The following is a 14,027-nucleotide window of genomic DNA, read 5'->3' as shown; positions in this document are numbered from 1 at the left end:
AGCGCGCGGGCTTCAGTAGTTGTGGCATGCAGGCTCAGTACTTGTGGCACACGGACTTAGTTGCTCCGCGGCGTATGGGATCTTCCCAGACCAGGGATCAAACCCGTGTCCCCTGCATTGGAAGGTGGATTCTTAACCACTGCACCACCAGGGAAGTCCCATTTCTTCTCTTGCCTTTTAAAAAATATATAAGATTGGACAAAGTGATAATCGTAACACTGTATGGTTGGGTTTGCAATAGCACAAAGGATTGGTGGGGGGGGATGAGACCATAATGGAGCAAAGTTTCCAGATTTTACTGAAATTAAGTTGATATTATTTTGAAGCAGATTGTGCTAAATTAAGATGCATATTGTAATCCCTCATAGCAATCACTAATAAAATAACTTTTAAAACGTAGAAAAAATCAACAGATAAATTAAAGTGGTTTATGAAAACATATTTAATGTCAAATACCCAGGAAAGGAGAACAAAAGAGACATAAGACAAACAGAAAACAAATAGCAAAATTATAGGCATAAATCCAGTCATATCAGGAATGTCATTAAATGTGCAAAGACTAAAAACTTCAAAAGACAGGGACTGTCAGACCGGATCAAAACGTCAGACCCAGCTGTGTGCTGTCTTTAACAGAAACACCCTAGATTCGAAGACGCAAATAGGTTGAAAGCAAAAGGATAGAAAAAAAATACACCATGCAAACAGCAACCATAAGAGAGCTAGGGTTTCTTTATCAATATCAGACAAAGAGACTTTAAGACTTAAAGGTAAATCATAATGATAAATGAGTCAATAGAAGAGTTAGATATAACAATTATAAATGTATATATGTACAACCTCTCTTGGTTAACCCAAAGTGAGTGAAGGAAAGATCGACTGAATTGAAAGGAAAAATAGACAATTTGACAACAATTGTTGGAAAATTCAGTACCTCACTCTTGACAATTGATGGACTACTGGACAAAAAAAGTCAGCAAAAGTAGGATTGTCAAATGGAGCACAGTATGGAAAACAGTATGGCAGTTCCTCAAAAAATTAAAAATAGAATTACCATATGATTCAGCAGTTCCACTTCTGAGTATATATCTGAAAGAATTGAAAACAGGGTCTCAAAGAGATATTTGTACACTCATGTTCATAGCAGCGTTATTCACAATAGTAAAGAATAGAAGTGCACGCAGCCCAAGTGTCCACTGATGGATGGCTGGATAAACAGAATGTGGTGTACACTACAGTGGGTCCTTATGGAAGATTTTTCAAGCTCAAATTGGAGAAAGGCTGCTATTTCGTAGTTGTGGGGCCGGTGGAACCGGCTACCATGCTCCCTGTGTGAACACAGATGACGTCTGCCGTAGGTAAGAATGAAAACACCCCATAGGAAGAAGCAAAAGGGACAGGTGGAGAGACAGAGGTCCAGACAGAGTACCCCGAGTCCCTGGGTCCACTCGTCCTCAAGGCCACCATGACTTCTGTCCTTCCTCATTGAGTGAGCTTGTTAATTTCCTCCCAGTCGCCCTTTGTCTCTTTTGCTTCGGGTCGTTTGAATTTCTTACCACTGTCCTGACCATCACAGGGACCACCTTTTGCTCCAATCAGGTGTGGTTTGGGAGCGAGGGTCACACAACAGAAAGTAAGGCAGCTTCTCTGGACAAAAGCACCCCGAGAAGTGTCGCTCTGAAGGGAGACTTGGGCATGGCAGCCCTTAGAGTTTCTGCACGTGGGTGCAGAGGGTCCCTCTTGGGGGAATGGCCCAGCTCATGCCCTCGCTGAGAACTGCTCATCCCCCTAGCCCTTTCTGAAGGGACAGTGGCAGCTTCTGTGTTAGCCCCAATTTCACCTGTCCACGGTAGATTGGAGTGGAGTAGACACGCCCCAAGATGGGGCCATTAATTCTGTTTTCCAGGTGTTGGAACTAGGACCAGAGACACTAGTTCAAGGGTGTTGGTTGCTGCAGGCAAGAGGTGGTGTAGGGCTAGAGCTGGGGAATCAGATACAGGGGAACAGCAGAGGTGAGGGATCCAGCTAGTGGCTTCGGCTCCTGAGAGACAGTACGCTCTACTTCTGATGGACCAGCCCCGATTCTTCACAAGTACCAGCTGTACTTGCAACCATTGCTGCTATGAGGTCCCCATCTCTGTGTCCTTCCAATGAATTCCTCTTTTTGCTTGACTTAGCTTGAACGAGTGCCTCCTTATGATCAAATGTACCCTAAGAGCCTAAGAAACTTTTAGAAAAAGCCCAGTTATTTTATTCTTAATATTATCATGTCAAGGTATATTACCATTACATTCAGCTTTGTTGGCAGAAATGAATTATTCATAATTTCACGCTATTTGAGTTTTCCCTAATCTTATGGATACACATGACTAAATGACTCAGGGACTCCTTCAAATAAAATTTTCAACTTGTTACTCCCCTGCTGAATTGGTAAGGACACTTGGATGCAAGAACTAGAAGGTAGCTTAAGAAAGAGGGAATTTATCATAAGGCTATGAGAAGTCTTGTGGAAGCAAGAACATATAGGCAGGGAAAGACTGGAACTAGGGTCTGGAGAGCTCTCAGGACCCTCCTTCTCATAAATGCTTCTCCTCTGCCTCTGCTTCGATCTCCCTCTCAACAAAATAATGCCATATGCATTTCCATGCCCTATGCATTACATATGAGAAACTGCAACCATCAAAATCTCCTAAATTTCCATCCCCACTATGCAAAAATTTGTCCGGGATAAGACTGAATATCCTAGCTTCACGTCCAATTTCATGGACTGGATGAGGTGTCTATCCGTGAATCAAGAAAATTATTTTGCCTGGGCCAAGAGATGGCTATGGTATGATGCAAACTGGCTGCCAGGGTTCCACCATGTTTACAGGGATTCTGATTGACCCAGTTTGCATGCAGTGTCTATTTCTGGACTAATCAAAAGTGGCCAGGGGACAGTATTGTGTTGGACAAAGTGGCATTCAGCTTTCCGCCATTTTTGTTTCCCATGTAGACCTGAAGAAGGGGCAATTTCCAGAGGGGAAAAAAAGAGACTGAGTAGCCATTCCCCAAAATGGGTCCACTGTATTCCACCCCTGTCTACCCATCCTTTTCTTCTCATTAACTTCCTGCCAACCAGGCCAGCCTCACTATTGTTCTCTCCTTTCACCCGTCATCCGAGAGGGAGCTCCCCTGTCTCACGAGAATTCCTCCAGCAGAACTTTGGGTTCCATGGCCTCCTTCCTTCTCAGAGGTCTCACACCATCCACCGTACCCCTCCCTTCTTCATGATCATTTTCTGCCTCTCAGCTGGATCCTTCCCACTGACATTTCTAAATGCCCCAATACCCACGACTTGAACTCCCCAACCCTCCCCAGCCTCACCCAACTTCAGCACTTAACTTTATTTATATACAATTTTTTAAAGTTATACTCCATTTATAGTTGTTATCAAATATTGGCTGTATTCCCTGTGTTGTACAATACATCCTTGTAGCTTATTTTATACATGATAGTTTGTACGACTTAAATCTCTACCTCTATATTGCTCTTCCCCACTTCCCTCTCCCCACAGGGAACCACTAGTTTGTCCTCTGTGTCTGTGAGTCTGCTTCTTTTTTGTTATATTCGAAAGTTTGTTGTATTTTTCAGATTCACCATATAAGTGATATACAGTATTTGTCTTTTCTCTGTGTGACTTATTTCACTTAGCATAACACCCTCCAAATCCAACCATGTTGCTGCAAATGGCAAAATTCTGTCCTTTTTCAAAAAATAGTTTTAAATTGAAGTATAGTTAATTTACAGTGTTGTGTTAGTTTCAAGTATACAGCAATGGGATGTATATATTTATACATATATATGTATAAAGAATGTACATATCTAGATAGATAGATCTATGTTCATTTTCAGGTTCTTTTCCATTATAGGTTATTACAAGATATTGAATGTAGTTCCCCGTGCAAACTGTAGGTCCTTGTTGTATATCTATTTTATATATAGTAGTGTGTATCTGCTAATCCCAAACTCCTAATTTATCTCCCCCACCAGAATTTTTGTTCTTTTTTATGGCTGAGTAGTATTCCATTACACACACACACACACACACACACACACACACACACACACACACATACATATATATATATATATACCATGTCATCTTTATCCATTCATCTGTTGATGGACACTTAGGTTGCTTCCATATCTTGGCTATTGTAAATAATGCTGCTGTGAACACTGAGGTGCATGTATTAATATCTTTCTGAATTAGTGTTTTTGGGTTTTTTTGGATCTCTACCCAGGAGTGGAATTGCTGGGTCACATGGCAGTTCAATTTCTAGTTTTCTGAGGAACCTCCATACTGTTCTCCACAGAGGCTGCCCCAGTTTACATTCCCACCAGCAGCCCCAGCACTAATCTCTCTCTCCACCTCTCTTTCCTCCCCAGCGAAGTCTACACTGGCTCACCTCCCCTTCATTCCTCAGTTACCTCCAGTCTGGCTTTTACTCTCATCACTCACGGAAAAGCTCTTGCTGAGGTCACCCAGGCCTCCAAGGTCACTGACCAGGGGTCCATTCTCAGTCTTTTGCCTCTTCTCTGACATCAGCAGCCTTTGATATTGTTGACCATGCCTTCCTTCATAGGACACATGCTTCCCCACGCTCCGCTGGCTGCCCTTCTGTCTCACTCCTTGGTCTCTGGTCTCTCTCGCCAGTGCCGTCTCCTCCTCTTGGCCATTAAATGTTGGAGATCTTAGGGCTTGGTTCTAGACCTTCTCTCTCACTCTATATTTGCACCCACAGATTTAGTGATCATTTTGTCCTGAGGACTCCCAAGTATATCTCCCCCAGCTGTGATTTCTCCTCTGGGCTCAAGGTCTTTATAGCCACCTCCCAATCGACAATTCCCCTTGTCTGTCTTGAAGGCATTTCAGACACAACCTGTGCAAGGTTGATATCATTGGCTCCCTCACCCATCCTTACCCATCCCTGGTCCTTTTTCTATGCTCTTGACCTTGGTGGATGGTACCACCAGTTCTGCCCAAGTCAGAAACCTGAAAGTCACATCTGAAACTTGTCCCCTTTAGCTCATTTCCAATCCATCACCTAATGCCTCTAATATTGAATCTTTTTACTTTTCTCTGTCTTCACCTCTCACCAAGTTTGTAGCTATAGCCTCCCAAATATCTTCTCTTGTTCTCTTTTGTTCCACTGCCACAAGTGTTTTGTTTTTTTGTTGCTTTCAGCTCTCTCGTTTTGTTTGTTTTAGCTATGTTACTGTCACTGCTCTGCTAAAACCTCTCAGTGGCTTCACAAAACTCCAAACTACACATGCTCGGGTCCGCTCTTGTAACCCTTCTTTGAATTCCTCAGCACGCCATATGCTCTCTCCAGCCACAGACACCTTTGCACTTGCTGTTGTCTCATCTGGTTTGTGATTGTCTCCTCTCCTTTGTTTAGGTGACCTTTATTCATGCTTCAGACCTCAACTCATACATCATTCCCCTGGAGTAGCCCTCCTGATTCGCCAGAAGAAGGTAGGTTGCCCTACCGCATTTCCTTGTAGACCAGTGGTTCTCTACCAGGAACAATTATGCCCTTCTGAGGGGACTGAGGGGACATTTGGTAGTGTCTTGAGATATTTTTAGTTGTCACAACTGAAAGGTAGGGTGGGGCTTGATCCTGGCATCTAGTGGATATAGTCCAAGGCGCTACTTGACATCCTACAAGGCACAGGACAGCCCCCAAAACAAAGAATTATCCAGTCCCAAATGTCAATAGTGCTGAGGTTGAGAAACCCTAATGTCAACCTATGTTCTCTCCTTTGGAGTGTGTGTCTCAGTTATTACTGTACACTCACGGTATACATCTTTGATTGGTGTACATCTCAGTTTGACTGTGAGCCTCATGAGAGCTGCAACTATGGTGGTTCTCACTCTTATGGGGTCCTCCATGCCTGGCACATCCCTACACTCATTTGCTGATCCAGATACAAGGATACTGGGAAGTATCTTCCCCTCTCTTTTTGGTAGGGGCATCTTGATTTTCCTGTGGGCAACAACTGCATTTCATCTGGTCTTGATGGGTGCCTCTTTCGCAGTACTGTGGGCATATGGCTTGCAGTAGACTAATCAGACCGTTTCCTGTTTTTAAAAATCAAGTTGGAAAATTTTGTTAATGAACATGGAATAAATATTGGAAAACAGCCATCCTCGTTCACCTACATCTTCTCTATGGCTGCTTTCACAAACAACAGCAGAGTTGAGGAGTTGCAACAGAGACTGTATAGCCTGCAAAGCTGAAAATATTAACATAGACCATGGTCATTCATAGAAAATAATGCTTGCCAATGCCTGATCTAAAGCATAATTCATGAATTCTCACTGATGAGATCCTTGGCGCTGCCCTGGGCCTCTCTAAGGCCAGCTTGTTCTCTTTTCTTCAATTTTGTGACCTTCCCAGTAATATTCCAGTAACCCTCTTTCTCCTACCCCCTTTCTTTGCTTGGTTTAGCCAGAGGAGGTTTCAAACATCACTTAAAGAGTCTTAACTAACTCAGCAACCCTACGGATGTGTGTTACGTAGTTTAATATCGCAGTAGGTTGAATGGTGGTCCCCAAAAAGCTATGTCCATGTTCTAATCCCTGGAATCTGTGAATGTGACCCTATTTGCAAAAGAGGTCTTTGCAGATATAACTAAGTTAAGGATCTTAACTTAATCCAGGAGATCATCCTGGATTAGCTGGGTGGGCCCTAAATCCAATGACCAGTCTCCTTATACACAGAGAAGAAGGCCCTGTGAAGATAGAAGCAGAGATTGGAGGGATTCCTTGGCAGACACAGCCAAGGAACATTGGAGCCAGGTGAAGACAGAAGAGGAAAAAAAAAAAATCCCCTAGAGCTTTCAAAGGAAGCAGGGGACTGCTGACACCTTGATTTTGGACTTTTATTTTTTTATTTTTTTAAATTAATTAATTTATTTATTTTGGCTGCCCCGTGTCTTAGTTGCTGCACTCGGGAAATTCGTTGCAGCATGCGGGATCTAGTTCCCCAACCGGGGATCAAACCTGGGCCCCCTGCATTGGGAGCGCGGAGTCTTACCCACTGGACCACCAGGGAAGTCCCGATTTTGGACTTTTAGCCTCTAGAACTATGAGAGGATAAATTCCTCTTGTTTTAAGTCCCCAGTTTGTGATAATTCGTTACAGAAGTTATAGGAAACTAATACAACATTCACCAGCCATTTCCTAATGCTGTTAGGATAAGATCCAGTCTCCTTAAAGGTTTATAAGGCTTTTCATGGTCTGGTCACTGACAACATTTTCTTTTTTTTTTAAAGTACTACCTTTTTTTTTCCCAGAATTTTTTTAAAAATTAATTAATTTATTTATTTGGCTACACCAGGTCTTAGTTGCAGCACACAGGATATTTTTAGTTGCAGCACGCGGGATCTTTAGTTGCAACATGCAAACTCTTAGTTGCAGCATGTGAGATCTAGTTCCCTGACCAGGGATCGAACCCAGGCCCCTTCCACTGGGAGCACAGAGTCTTAGCCACTGAACCATCAGGAAAGTCCCTAAAATTACTACCTTTTGTAGACTCCCCCAATATCAACATTCCCCATTAAAGTGGTACTTTGTTAAAACTAATGATCCTACATAGACACATCATTATCATCCAAAGTCCATAATTTACCTTAGGTTGACTTGTACTATTGTATACTCTATAGGACAAATTGGACAAATTATAATTACATATCCACCTTTTCAGTATCATACACAGTAGTTTCACTGCCCTAAGAGTCATCCGTACGTCACTTATTCATCTCTTCATCTTCCCTAACCCCTGATAGTACTGATCTTTTTACTGTATCCATAGTTTTATCCTTTCAAGAATGTCATATATTTGGAATCATACAATATGTAGCCTTTTCAGACTGGCTTCTTATACTTAGTAATACACACTTAAGTCTCCTCCATGTTTTTTCATGGCTATTTAGTTCATTTCTTTTTTTTTTTTTTCTTTTTTCTTTTTTTTTTTTTGCGATACGCGGGCCTCTCACTCTTGTGGCCTCTCCTGTTGTGGAGCACAGGCTCCGGACACGCAGGCTCGGCGGCCATGGCTCACGGGCCCAGCTGCTCCGTGGCATGTGGGATCTTCCCGGACCGGGGCACGAACCCATGTCCACTGCATCGGCAGGCGGACTCTCAACCACAGCGCCACCAGGGAAGCCCGATAGTTCATTTCTTGTTAGCACTGAATATATTCAATTGTTGGAATCTACCCCAGATTATTTATACATTTACCTAATGAAGGACATCTTGGTTGCTTCCAAGTTTTGGTCATTATTGATAAAGCTGCTATAAACATCTGTGTGCAGATGTTTGTGTGGACATAAGTTTTCAACTTCTTTCGGTAAATAACAAGTAGTGTGATTGCTGCATTGTATGGTAAGGGTGTGTTTAGTCTTATAAGAGACCACCAAACTGTCTTCCAAAGTGGCTGCAGCATTTCACATCCCCACCAGCCGTGAATGAGAGTTCCTGTTGCTCCACATCCTCACCAGCATCTGATGTCAGTGTTTGGAATTTTGGCCTTTCTAACAGGTGTGTAGTGGTAGCTCATTGTTGTCTTTGTTTACATTTCTCTGATGATATACGATGTGGAGCGTCTTTTCATATGTTTGTTTGCCATCTCTATATTTCCTTTAGTGAGGAGTCCATTAAAGCCATTGGCCCAATTTATAACTGGGTTGTTTGTTTGTTTGTTTTCTTATTGTTGAGTTTTAAGAGTTCCTTCTATATTTTGAATAAGAGTCCTTATCAGATATGTCTTTTGCAAATGTTTTCTTGCAGTCTGTGGCATGTCTTTTTTTTTTTTTTTTTTTTTTGCGGTACGCAGACCGCAAAAGGCTCCGGACGCACAGGCTCAGCGGCCGTGGCTCACGGGCCCAGCCGCTCCACGGTATGTGGGATCTTCCCGGACAGGGGCACGAACCCGTGTCCCCTGCATCGGCAGGCGGACTCTCAACCACTGTGCCACCAGGGAAGCCCTGTGGCATGTCTTTTTATTCTCATGACATTGTCTATTGCAGAGCAGAAATTTTTAATTTTAATGAAGTCCAGCTTATCAGTGATTTCTTTCATGAATTGTGCCTTTGGTATTGTATCTGAAAAGTCTTCCCCAAACTCAAGGTCATTTGGACTTTCTCTTATGTTATCTTCTAGGAGTTTTATAGTTTTGTGTTTTACATTGAGGTCTATGATCCATTTTGAGTTAATTTTTGTGAAGGGTGTAAGGTCTGTGTCTAGATTAATTTTTTTTCTGCATGTGGATGTCCAGTTGTTAAAAACACTGTCTTTTTTCCATTATATTGCCTTTGATCCTTTGTCAAAAATCAGGTGATGTATTTATGTGAGTCTATTTCTGGGTTGTCTGTTCTTTTCCATCACCCTATTTGTCTGTTCTTTTGCCAATACCACACTGTCATGATTAGTGTAGCCTTATACTAAGTCTTGAAGTCAGGTAATGTTAGTCTTCTGACTTATTTATCTCCTTCAATATTGAATTGGCTATACTGGGTCTTTTCTCTCTTCTCATGAAGTTTGGAGTCAGTTTGAAAATATCCACGAAGTAAATTGCTGGGATTTTGATTGGGATTGCAATGAATCTTTCAGTCAAGTTGGAAAGAATTGATAATTTGACCAGATTCCGTAATCCAATCCGTAAAAACGGAATAGCTCTCCCTATAGAGTTCTTTGATTTTTTTTTTTTTTTGCTATGCCAGGCAGCTTGCGGGGTCTCAGTTCCCCAACCAGGGATTGAACCTGGGCCAGTGACAGTGGAAGAACTCCCTGTTCTTAGATTTTTGTTCCTCAGAGTTTTTAGTTTTCCTCATATAGCTCTTGTACATATTTTGTTAGTTTTATACCGAAGCACTTCTTTTTATTTTTTTGGTGCTAATGCAAATGGTATTTTGTTTTTAATTTCAAAACCCGCTTGTTCATGGCTGGTATATAGGAAGGCAATTGACTTTTGTACATTAACCTTGTATTCTGCAATCTTGCTCTAATCACTTTTTAGTTCCAGGAGTTTTTTGTTGATTCCTTCTACGAAGACAATTATGTCATCTGCAAACAATGACAGTTTTATGTTTTCCTTCACAATCCGTATACCTTTTTATTTTATATTCTTGTGCTCTTACATTAGCTAGGACTTGCGTACAATGCTGAAAAGCAGTGGTGAGAGGGGTTGTCTTTGGTTAGAATCTGATCTTAGTGAGAAAGCCAAGTATGATCACCATGAAGTATGATGTTAGCTGTAGGGTTTTTTAAAAAAATTTTTTTGGAATATAGTTGATTTACAATGCTGTGTTAATTTCAGGTGTACAGCAAAGTGAATCAGTTATACATCTATCTACTCTTTTTAAGATTCTTTTCCCATATAGGCCATTCCAGAGTATTGAGTAGATTTCCCTGTGCTATACAATAGGTCCTTGTTAGTTTCTATTTTATATATAGTAGAGTGTATATGTCAATTCCAATCTTCCAATTTATCCCTCTCCCCCTTACCCCTTGGTAACCGTAAGTTTATTTTCTACATCTGTGACTCTATTTCTGTTGTGTAGATAAGTACATTTGTAGGCTTTTTTTAGATTCCACATGTAAGTGATATCATAGGATATTTGTCTTTGACTTCACAGCTGTAGGGTTTTTTTTTGTAGATATTCTCTGTCAAACTGAGGAAGTTCCCTCTATTCCTAATTTACTGAAAGTTTTTATCATGAATGGGTATTGGATTTTGTCAGACGCTTGCTCTGCATCTGTTGATATGATCGTGTGCTTTTTCTTTTTTAGCTTGTTGATATGATGGATTTCATTAATGTTTGGATGTTGAACCTCCTTGTATACCTGGGATAATCTCACTTGGTCAAGATTTATAATTCTTTTTATACATTGTTAGGTTTGAGGTACTGATGTTTTGTCGGTGCTTTTTGCATTTATGTTCATGAACGATATGGATCTGTAGTTTTCTTTTTATTTTTTTTGGCAACACCACGTGGCATGCGGGATCTTAGTTCTCTGACCAGGGATCGAATCCACGCCCCCTGCACTGGAAGTGTGGAGTCTTAGCCACTGGACCACCAGGGAACTCCCTACTTTCTGGGTTTTTTGTTTGTTTGTTTGTTTTGTTTTTTGGCCACGCCACGTGGCTTGTGGGATCTCAGTTCCCTGACCAGGGATTGAACCTAGGCCACGGCAGTGAAAGCCCAGAATCCTAACTACCAGGCCACCAGGAAACTCCCCCAGTTTGGGAAGGGTATTGATTGTTGACTCAATTTCTTTAATAGATAAAGGCCCATTCAGATTGTCTATTTCTCCTTGTGTGAGTTCTGGCAAATTGTATCTTTCAGGGAATTTGTCCATTTCATCTAGGTTATCAAATTTGTGAGGATAGGGGGCTTCCCTCGTGGTGTAGTGGTTAGGAATCTGCTACCAGTGCAGGGAACATGGGTTCAAGCCCTGGTCCCGGAAGATCCCACATGCCACAGAGCAACTAAGCCCGTGCGCCACAACTACTGAGCCCATGTGCCACAACTACTGAAGCCTGTGTGCCTAGAGCCTGTGCTCCGCAACAAGAGAAGCCACCGCAATGAGAAGCCCATGCACCACAACGAAGGGTAGCCCCTGCTCGCCACAACTAGAGATAGCCCACGCACAGCAACAAAGACCCAACACAGTCAAAAATAAATAAATAAAATAAATAAATCAAAAAAAGTTTTGTGAGCATAGAGTTGTTCATAATATTCCTTTATTATACTTTTAATATCTTTGGTAGCTATAGTGATGTCCTCGCTTTCTTTTCTGATATTAGTCATTTGTATCTTCTCCTTTTTTTCTTAGTTAGCCTGGATAGAGATTTATCAATTTTATTGATCTCTTCAAAGAATCCGCTTTTGGTTTTGTCGATTTTCTCTGTTGACTTACTGTTTTCAAATTCATTGATTTCTACAGTAATTTTCTATTATTTTTCTTCTTCTTACTTTGGATTTTCTCTTCTTTTTCTGGTTCCTAAAGTGGATGCTTAGATGATTGATTTTAGGTCTTTCTTCTCTTCAAATATATCTGGTTGATGCTATAAATTTTCCTCTAAGCTCTGCTTTCACTTCATCCCACAAATTTTGAAAAGTTGTATTTTCATTTAGGTCAAATTTAAAATTTTTTCTCTTGAGATTTTTTTCTTAGACCCATGTGTTATTTAGAACTGTGTTGTTTACTCTCCACATATTTTGGGATTTTCCAGTTATATTTCTGTTAATGATTTCCACTTTAATTCAGTTGGGGTCTAAAAGAAGACATTGTATGATTTTTACTATTTTTAAAAAAATAAATTTATTTATTTAATTTATTTATTTTTGGCTGTGTTGGGTCTTCATTGCTGCACACGGGCTTTCTCTAGTTGTGGCAAGCGGGGGCTACTCTTCGTTGCAGTGCATGGGCTTCTGATTGTGGTGGCTTCTCTTGTTGCAGAGCATGGGCTCTAGGCACGTGGGCTTCAGTAGTTGTGACTCACGGGCTCTAGTGCGCAGGCTCAGTAGTTGTGGTGCACGGGCTTAGCTGCTCCGCGGCATGTGGGATCTTCCCGGACCAGGGCTTGAACCCATGTCCCCTGCACTGGCAGGCGGATTCTTAACCACTGCACCACCAGGACGTCCGATTTTTACTTTTTAAGGTCTGTTTTACAGCCCAGAATGTGGTCTATTTTGGTGAATGTTCCATGTGAGCTTGAGAAGAATCTGTAATCTGCTCTTGTTGGATGAAGTAGTCTACAGATGTCATTTATATCCAGTTGATTGACAGTGCTGTTAAGTTCAGCTCCGTCCTCACTGACTTTCTGCCTAGTGACTGTAACCATTTGTGACACAGGCATGCTGAAGTCTCCAACTCTAACAGTGTTCGCCTATTTCTCCTTGCTGTTCTAATAGTGTTTGCCTCAAGTATTTGGATTCTCTGTTGTTAGGTGAATACACATTAAGGATTGTTATGTCTTCTTGCAGGTTTAACCCCTTTGTCATTATGTAATGCCCCTCTTTATCCCTGATAATCTTCCTTGCTCCGAAGTCTGGCCCATATGAAATTAATAGAGCTACTCCCACTTTTAAAATTAGTGTTAGCAGGCTCTAGCTTTCTCCATCCATTTACTTTTATTTTAATTTAAAAAAAAATTATTTATTTATTTGGCTGCACCAGGTCTTAGTTGTGGCATGCGGGATCTTCACTGCCGCATGTGTGATCTTTTAGTTGTGGCATGCAGGCTCTTAGTTGCGGCACACAGGATCTAGTTCCCTGACCAGGGATGGAACCTGGGCCCCCTGCATTGGGTGCGAGGAGTCTTAACCACCAGGGAACTCCCTATCCATTTACTTTTTTTTTTTTTTTTTGCAGCGCGTGGGCTTTCTCTAGTTGCAGAGAGCAGGGGCTACGCTTTCTGGGGATGCAGGGGCTTCTCATCCTGGGGATACAGGGGCCTTCTCATGGCGGGTGGCTTGTTGTGGAGCACGGGCTTTAGGCACACGGGCTTCAGTAGCTGTGGTTCACGGGCTCTAGAGCACAGACTCAGTAGTTGTGGCACACGGGCTTAGTTGCTCCGCGGCATGTGGGATCTCCCCGGACCAGGGCTCAAACCCGTGTCCCCTGCGTTGGCAGGCAGACTCTTAACCACTGTGCCACCAGGGAAGCCCCTATCCATTTACTTTTAATCTATATGTGTCTTTATGTTTAAAATAGGTTTCTTGCAGACAACATATAAGTAGGTAATGTTTTTTAATCCACTGTGACAAATTTCTATCTCTCAATTGGCAGATTTAGACAATTGCTATTTAACGTGATTATTGATATTGTTGGATTAATTAAGATCAATTGGATTAATCATTTGGATTCATTAGATCAATAAAAATAAGAAAAATAAAAGTTTGGATTTTACCTTCACTTATTTATCCTCCAGTGCTTTTCCTTTCTGTATGTATGCCCAAGTTTCTGACCTATA

At 41.6% G+C, this 14,027-nt stretch overlaps 1 long non-coding RNA gene across 1 annotated transcript in view; it reads left to right on the top strand.

Annotated features, from left to right (window-relative positions):
• The window catches only part of LOC117308331 (uncharacterized), a 97,015-nt gene that overhangs the window by 1,778 nt on the left and 81,210 nt on the right, over window positions 1–14,027 (top strand). Inside the window, exon 2 of the long non-coding RNA XR_004522307.2 lies at window positions 5,442–5,518. This is a non-coding gene — a long non-coding RNA (uncharacterized lncRNA). The remainder of the gene's footprint in view (window positions 1–5,441; window positions 5,519–14,027) is intronic.

The sequence above is a fragment of the Tursiops truncatus genome, chromosome 15 (genome assembly GCF_011762595.2).
Source record: "Tursiops truncatus isolate mTurTru1 chromosome 15, mTurTru1.mat.Y, whole genome shotgun sequence".
Lineage (NCBI taxonomy): Eukaryota > Metazoa > Chordata > Mammalia > Artiodactyla > Delphinidae > Tursiops > Tursiops truncatus.
The sequence above is the reverse complement of the archived record's forward strand: the minus strand, read 5'-3'. Positions and strand labels throughout refer to the sequence as shown.